This window comes from Sycon ciliatum, chromosome 1 (genome assembly GCF_964019385.1).
Source record: "Sycon ciliatum chromosome 1, ocSycCili1.1, whole genome shotgun sequence".
Taxonomy (NCBI): domain Eukaryota; kingdom Metazoa; phylum Porifera; class Calcarea; order Leucosolenida; family Sycettidae; genus Sycon; species Sycon ciliatum.
Window position 1 is genome coordinate 77,277,219 of NC_088643.1, and position 8,848 is coordinate 77,286,066.

The window sequence follows — 8,848 nt, forward strand, 5'->3', positions numbered from 1 at the left end:
TAGCACGTTCCAATAACGTAGTCCTGCGGGGAGTTCCTGAAGCTGTAGAGGAGGGTGCATTGGTGCAGACAGTTCGTGAACTGATCCCGGGCGGGGTCAGATCGTCTGACATATTTAGTGCAGAACGACTGGGGAGGCGTAACACAGCAAACGGATCCGGCACAGCTCCCAGCAAGCCCCGTCCTGTACGTGTATGCGAATGACTGTTGGGACATTCTTCCAAAACATGACGTCACAGAATTCGTGAAAAAAAGACAACTTTTGTCGCAAGCGGCTAGCCTGTCGCGCTCGCGAGACTCATCTTGGGCGCGCTCGAGCTGCGAAGCGCGACACACGAGCGCGACCCAAACTGTGTCACGTGTGTGTCGAATCTGACCGTCATTATGATCGCCTTCGATTATTTATTTTCGTTCTACTCGACAATTCCAAAAATCAGTGCCATTGGCTTTAGCTTTGCCCTTGAACTTGAAATCTCGTGCCTTATTCTTTCCTGGGGACTGGTGTTGGATATTGAACGGGCGGAGTGACCGCCGGGATGATGGATGAAGGAGATGATGGCCTAAACTTGGCTGCGCGCATTCTCATTTTCGCGTGGCCTGCCACTAGTGTTTCGCAGATTCACAAAGGGTGTCACAGGCATAGCTGGAGGAAGAAAGGTGAGAGAATCGGTTGCACAGTGCAGATCAACCCAACCATTTGGTTTTTTTAATTTTACTTCGCACAGTCAAACGGGATGACCACCCAATAAAATTTCCGAACGTGACATTTTTGTAATTTATTGATTTTCCCGCATTATACCACAGTTTATTGTTCAGGTTATTTCGCTTCAACTTTTGAGGTATGAATTCCTTAACTGCAGACTCGACATGCAAGCTCCATACTGACCAGGCTGTGTCAACATCAGGTCACGGCTTGGGTAAAGGTATAGTTTAGGGTCCCAAATTATTTTAGTGGGTCAGCATGCTCTACAGAGTCCCAGGCATGCACATTACACATAGGCCTTGGCCACAACTGACATCGAATACGATGTGGATGGACAACCACTGGTGTATGCAAAATCACCTTACGATGCGAACGAAGACGGCGCAAAGGACCATGAAAATTGCCTGAGTTTGAAGCTCGGTGATGCCGTGCGTGTCTTGAACACCTCCATGGGCAAGGGAAGGTGGTGGGTAGAAGTCAAAATATTCGTCGTTCTGCCAGGAGGCTTCCTCCGCGCCGCGCAGGTCATCCTCAGTGCCAAGGAATGATGATGGAACGTAGCCAGACTCGCCATCGACTTCTACCCACCACCATCCCTTGCCCATGGAGGTGTTCAAGACAAGCACGGCATCACCGAGCTTCAAACTCAGGCGATTTTCATGGTCCTTTGCGCCGTCTTCGTTCGCATCGTAAGGTGATTTTGCATACACCAGTGGTTGTCCATCCACATCGTATTCGATGTCAGTTGTGGCCAAGGCCTATGTGTAATGTGCATGCCTGGGACTCTGTAGAGCATGCTGACCCACTAAAATAATTTGGGACCCTAAACTATACCTTTACCACGGCTTGTTTGACTTTGTCCATTAGGCTGTGTTTGCATAGATATTCTGATGGCGTCAAAGACAGTTAGAGATTTTGTTGGTCGTGTGTCGGGGGTATTGTCCCCGCCGAAACTGAATGCAAGTTTAAGAAAGATTAGGTCTAGTGAGTTATGATCAGAAGTGTCCTGTGGGTCTAGCCCTCAGCCCCTCTGCGGCAAGCAGTAAACTATATTTACACCAAAAAGCGCAAGACAAGACTTGATTTTAACGCGGCTCTTTTCACCATGATAATTATTGTACACGTGTTTTGAAAATTTGAAATACTCATGGCAACTGGTGGGTGAATCATTCAAAAATGCAAACGTGCCCGCTGTTGAGTGCAGCCATGTGAATCCACACAGTCACTTTTCTCGTAAATCACTCGCCGTAAAACGTGCAAGTGGCTGTCGTGTGAATCGCCTATAACTGACTGTCTGCAGTTGTCGAAGTATTTCCCTGCACTCACTGTACTTTGTTAGAGATGTTCCGCATAACGTTATTACGTTAGTTAAAAAATGTAGTCGATCTACGGAAAGTCTTACGTAAACTGCATGCGCATCTGGGTTCCGCCATGCGGAGTTTTCAAATCATAGCAGACTCAGCGGAGGACGTTCAGGTATTACCGGTATTTTACGACTCCCTGGTCTACAGTACACTACACAGTCAGTGCAACAAGTGTATTAAAGTCCCGGCCTGGAGCAAAAAAAAGAAAGAAAAAAAGTACGAATAATCAAAAAAATTAATTCAGCCAGCACTCTTGACAACCCTACCCCTTTTTGCCCGAGGACGGATTTTTTAATTTTTCAAAAAATACAGACGACTCCTTACCTGTTCATTGGTTGAGGGAAAGATGCAAACGGGAAAACGTCTGAAGAAAAAATTGACTGGCGCCACCAGGACTCGAGCCAGGCGCCTTCACTTGAGGGCAGCGGTGCTCTAACCCTTCTTTGCCGTTGAGGTTCAGTGTAAAAAGGTGTGACTAACTGTACTGTTTACAATGCGGCCGTGTGTGTGTGTGTGTGTGTGTGTGTGTGTGTGTGTGTGTGTGTGTGTGTGTGTGTGTGCGTGTGTTTGTTGTGCATTGCAGGTTTTCTGGCTGATTCCTCCGACCCCAATCAATCTTCAGATCTATGAGCAGTGGGTGTTGTCGGGTAAACAGCAGGATATATTCCTGGGTGACATGGTCGAGAAGTGTGCCCGCGTCGAATTGAAACCAGGCTGGACTTTTGTCATTCCTACTGGTGAGTGAGATTGTGTAAGTGTGTGTATGTATGTATGTATGTATGTATGTATGTATGTATGTATGTATGTATTTGTGTGTGTGTGTGTGTAAGTGTGTGTATGTATGTGCCAGCTAGTTCGGTTGGTTAGTGCCTTTATGCCTGATTGTGTTGGGTCTGTTGCCAACGGGCTCGGCTGCTTGAAGGTGTAATGCGTGTGTGTGTGTGTGCATGTATGTGTGTGTGTGTTTGTGTGTGTGTACGTGTGTGCATGTGTACGCGCGTGTGTATGTGTGTGTGTGGTTGTGTGTGTCTGTGTCTGTGTTGCCACACCTGCCGACATGTCAGTAGCCTGCTGATTTTGGAGGCATTTCACGACCCGCCGACGATTGACCTTTTCCTGCCGACAACAGACATGAAAATGTCCCGTTCTGACGTTATGCTTCGTTTAGAACTAAATTAGAACATAATAGAAGTCATGTTCCAGATTTTTGCTCTTACTGGTCATCGTGTTTGTTTTCATTGCTCTCTCCTATGGTGCTAAGTGAAATCATTATTCTGTCTCGGGGGAAAATCTGATAGCTCAATCTGAGTTTCACGCAGACCCGTGATTTTTTAAAGGGGAAGTATACCCTAAAATCAAATTTTCACCAGTTATAGTCTTCGGGGTGCTGAGTCGAATGGTCTTGGTCCGAGGAAGCTGCGACGCTCCCTTCCTTCTTTTTTCCCAATCGAACTCGCGCACTTCCACCGAAACTGGGTGACTGCGCCCTACTAGATGGGGATTTGTATGCAAAATGTCACTAAAAGCGCCATGTCGTTCTTATAAAAGCACGGATGACCGCGATTGGCCCATGTGTTGTAGTCGTTTGGACGCTGAGTCGACTAGTTTTGGTCCGAAAAAGGCTGCGATGCAGCGTTCCTCCTTTATTCCCAATCGAACATGGTTGAACAAGCGGTCACGTGCTCCAGGGTGCCCAACTCACCTGGTCACCGCGCCAGCAGGCGACAACTTTCACACCAAGGTTCAACTCGAGTTCAACTCGAGTGACAGGACTGCACCCAAAAAAGGTCAAACAGGCTAGTAAGTTGTACCCGGCAGGCACGGTGACCAGGTGACTGGTGTACGCGGGAGCACGTGACCGCTTGTTCAACCATGACTCAGCGTCTAAAAGACTACAACATAAGGGGCCGTCCGTAAATATCGAACTTTTTTCACCAAACGAATTATTTTAGTTTAGACCCAACCCCTCCCTCCCTCCCCCTCAGAACGTAAAAAATGTTGACATACATGCATACAACGGCCATGTACATGATACAATGTTTTCTGAAACGAAATTGGTCAACCCCCTCCCACCCCATAACGAAATTATTTCGTTTTGTGAAAAAACTTCGATATTTATGGACGACCCCTAAGGAGGAAGGGAGCGTCTCAGCTTCCTCGGACCAAGACCATTCGACTCAGCACCCCGAAGACTACAACTGGTGAAAATGTGATTTTAGGGTATACTTCCCCTTTAACAGTGCGCTTTGTGTGCATGTGTATACTGGGGTTACTATGATGGGGGTCTGGGGGCAAAAAGCCCCCAGATGATGCATTTTATTTTTTCATCCTACTGATATTTGGCCAAAGTGATGTGGCAACACTGTGTGTGTGTATGTATGTTTGTTCGTTGACAGGCTGGATTCATGCAGTTCACACTCCTGTGGATTGGCTAGTGTTTGGTGGAAACTTTCTGCACAGTTTCAACATAAGCGGTCAGCTTGCCGTGGCGGACATTGAAGAAACTACTAAGGTACGTGAGCTCCTGTGCATGCAAGTGGATTTCCTTGCACTTCTCAGTTTGGGAAATGCTCAATTATGATAATTCTGCGTGCGAGTGCACTAGCCCTGAACATACATGTAGTTGACCCGTTTGTGGTGTCTCATAGCCTACCTCACGACCTTCTGCTTTCTTTCTGCATCACTTGTATCTTGCAGGTATATCATCTCGTGACGACCACATTTAAGTCTGAATTTGAAGTGCGAAGATGCTTCAGCAACCACATCGTACTTTTCCATTGCTTTCATTGTGCTTCTACTGTGCATGTGTGTAACTTGTGGGGTATATATGTGATGACATTGTATGCTGGCGACACGGTCAGATTTTGTCCATGCGTGTAACGTACACCTGCCTGTTCCTCCAGGAACTTGCGATTCCACGGCCGCGTTGTTTTCCGCGATTTGAACAAAAGTCCGTGATATCCGCGATATTTGAAAAATCATCCGCGTTATTGTAGAAAACTGTCCTTGATACTTGAAAAGCACCGCGATATTTCGAAAAGCAACCGCGATATTCGAGTCTTTTTTCGATGTTGTTTAGTTCTTGAAGCTCGTCAGTAGTTTACTTGTGAGATCGACACCAGAATGGAGAAGTTTCTGGGCAAATCAGCGGCTGACAAGTCACAAAATAAGGCTCGCGTCGAGTGTTGTCCGAGGATGGAGGAAAGCTGTCTTGCAAGCTCCTGTCAGGCAGTTGAACACAGACATCGCAGCACACGTTCTGTTTTGTCATGCATGATTTATGCTGTACGACTCGTACATCGTACACCACTACAGTACAAGTACAAAATCGGCCGCAATTTCCGCAATTTTACCACAATAATCCCGCAATATTTGACAAAATCCGCAATATTCCCCGCAATTTGTGGCATTTTACCTCGCAACTTTTTCCGCGATATTTCCGAAATGTCTCCGCAAGTTTCTGGAAGGACAGACCTGCATGTTATGCATTGAAAAGGATCTGCCACTTGCGATCCTGGGACAAGTATCAGGTCAGCTTTGTCTTGTGTGGGCTGTACCAGATTGCTGTTCACTTTTCCATCTGTTGGATATGTGACTTTCTGCAAGTCTCTGGTGTATGGTGGCCACTTCTTTGCTTGTCACTTTGTATGATATTACATTCTGTATTCGCTGCTTCCATGGCGTGGTCTGCAAACTGCAATCCTTGGGCAAATGTCATGTTTGCTATGTTGTGCTTTGGCCGTCAGCTTGTCTACACGTTGTAGTTGAATTATTTTGTTCCACAACTGACTTCCTTTTAAAAGTACGGTGGCCACTGCTTTGCATGGCATTTTACATGAAGAATTTCCTGTTTGTGTCGTGTGCATGTGCGTATGTGTGCGTGTACCGTGTGCATCCGCGTGTTTGTGTATCTGTGTGCGGGGTAAGCGAGGTGGGGAGGGCTGGTATGTATCAGTGTGTTATCGCAGTCTCATGCCTACATACAGTACATCGCGCGTGTTTATCATGTTTACCTTCGGGGTTGGGGTGGGGAGGGAACGGAAAAAAAACTGAAATTATCCATATAAAAATCGCTCTGTGAGCGGTTCTGAAAAACCTTTACTGGCGCTGCCCCGTCGTAAAAGTAAGAAATTAAAACTGGCCCATTGTCCCCCCAAATGTGAACTGATCCACCTAAATCGGGAATGACGGGACCCGAACGCACCAGTAGCACGAGGTCGGGAGGGCACAGGATCACAGCACATCATAGGGTAACACTAGTACATGGTATCAGTGGCAGTGTAACTTTGCTAGTACACATAGTTACTTCCATCGGATATCCAACATGGGAGTTCATCGACGACCATGGCCTGTGGACCAGCGTCCCCAGCTGCATCCACAGGTAGGAACCAGATTGATTGATTTTATTTGGATTTGCGAGACCAAACGAGCAGGAGTGCTCAATAACAGGGTAGCCAATGGTTGAGTTGTGCTATGTGACAATGTAGTGTGTGCGGAGGCCCAATACGATGTAAGGGGATGGGAGGAGAGAAGGCCAGCGGAGAGTCAAACTCAGAAGAGGGAGGAGAGAATAACTGAAGTACACATTTACTGTGCGAATTCAAATAAACCAGACAAACAGCAAAACGAGTACATAACTCACGAGAATAAAGAGGACTGGAGCACAGAATTGAACTGCTGAAGTACACAGCTGACGAGAATAAAGACAGGAGCACAGAAATGAACGGGAGGCAGTCTATGAAGTGGTGGTACCACCGGTGCATGCACCACGGTACATTATCACATTATCGGCTTTGCAAAGTTCGTGGGTACTGAATACCATGGTATGGCCAACTGTGTAGCGGTCTACAACGACTTACGTGTAGGGAATGGCAGCTTGGCGGAATGCTGGGATGTTGCCCATAGCTCGCACCGTGTCAGGTATATGGTTCCATAACAGGCAACCGCGAGATGCCGGTCGGCATTGGCCTGCTCGGCTTCTGGCTATTGGTTGTTGTAGGTCCAGACTGCGCTGAAGGCGAGTTGCTCCGCAGTTGCGAACAAACAGTGCCTGCAGAGCAGGACTGGCACGGTTATGAACGCACCGCCATACCAGCACGAGCAGTTTCTGGCGATATACCTCGTCCATGCGATAAACAGAGAGCCTCTCCAAGAGATCACTGGCCCTGGTAAATCGTGGTCGTCCGAACACCGCCCTTGCTGCGCGGTTTTGGGCCACCTGCAAGCGGTTTAGCTGGTTGTAGGTCAAGCCGGAGCCATATGCTGACGATCCATATATCAAATCCGGCATGATGACAGATAGGAAGTACTTGCTTCAACTAGCTAGAGTGAGGCAGCGTCGCGCCCGCCACAGACTACCGATCTTCCTAGCAGTGCGTGAGATGCACCGGTCAACTTGCAGTTGTCAGGTCATTCGTTCATCGATTAAGACGCCGAGGTATTTCGCGCTGGTGGTGTGCGGAAGCACATCATTTCGACAGCGTACACCCACGTCCGGCTGCTGCCCACTGCTGCTGGTAAAAACCAATACATTACTCTTCTTTGCATTTAATACAAGACCACGAGCGTCCAGCCAACTTGAGAGGGAGGTAACCGCCAAGCTGAGCGCATCAGACACCTCTTGCGCTGTCCGTCTTGCACATGTCAGGGCGATGTCATCCGCAAACTGCAGTGATGATGCCGGCGCAGATTCCGAGGGGATATCTCTGGTGTATATGGAGAACAGCATGGGTCCTAGTACAGAGCCCTGCGGCACACCACAAGTGCACCCTCGTGCTACTGCTGCGTTCGGGTCACGTCATTTGCGATTTAGGTGGATCAGTTCACATTTGGGGGTACAATGAGCCAGTTTTAATTTCTTACTTTTACGACGGGGCAGCGCCATTAAAGGTTTTTCAGAACCGCTCACAGAGCGGTTCAAGTTATATGGATAATGTAAACGAGAGAGCTTGGAAGCTCAGGGCCCTACGCTATGCTTTTTTGCCTTGATGACCTAGACAAAAAAAGCATAGGGATGTTATAAATTCTTTAAAAAAATCCTTTTTTTAAGACATAACCTGGGATTCGAACCCGCACTATCGCGCGCCCTGCATGCATTCCCCGATACACTTCGCATACATACTAATTCTTCCAAGTTGTTTCACATTGTGGTCTTGCATTTGAAAGCCCTATTTGAAAATGCATTGTGGCCAGCCGTCTTTGATGGCACGGTACGGTAGGGGATAGGTACGGGACAGGTACGATCGAGGGTAATACGACACCGTCTCCCGTACCGTACCGTACCATCAAACACAGCTGGCCACATACAGCTGCCCGCAATATTCAAATAGGTCTTTCAAACGCAAGATAATAACGTGAAGCAACTTGGAAGAATGGGTATGAATGCGAAGTGTATGGGGGAATGCATGTAGGGCGATAGTGCGGGTTCGAATCCCAGGATATGCCTGAAAAAATAGGAGAATTGAAATATTTATAACATCCTATGCTTTTTTTGCCGTCAGATACGGATAGCGCCAGGCGTGACACAAACACACAAACAAACCAGATACCAAATTAAAGCTGTGTGGACCCTGGCTAGCGCCAGACGTTACTGAAGTAACGTCTTCTGCATAGCTACGGGAATAATACTCAATATGCTACCTGTGGTGTGGTGCAAGCTCAGCACTGAGCTAAATCAAACTAAATCAAACATACAGCCTACACAGCCTCTAATGGCCCTCTATACAGTGCTGCGATGGCAGAACTTCTGAAGTTCACATCACCTTTCTTCCTCCAGCTATGCC

The 8,848-nt window shown here is 47.5% G+C and overlaps 1 long non-coding RNA gene across 1 annotated transcript; it reads left to right on the plus strand.

Moving 5' to 3' along the window:
* The first annotated feature begins 302 nt into the window (after positions 1 to 302).
* On the plus strand, positions 303 to 5,900 carry LOC135805573 (uncharacterized). The gene is made up of 4 exons (XR_010551158.1): positions 303 to 656; positions 2,650 to 2,803; positions 4,463 to 4,578; positions 4,764 to 5,900. It is a non-coding gene; the product is annotated as an uncharacterized LOC135805573 (long non-coding RNA).
* Positions 5,901 to 8,848: the final 2,948 nt, after the last annotated feature.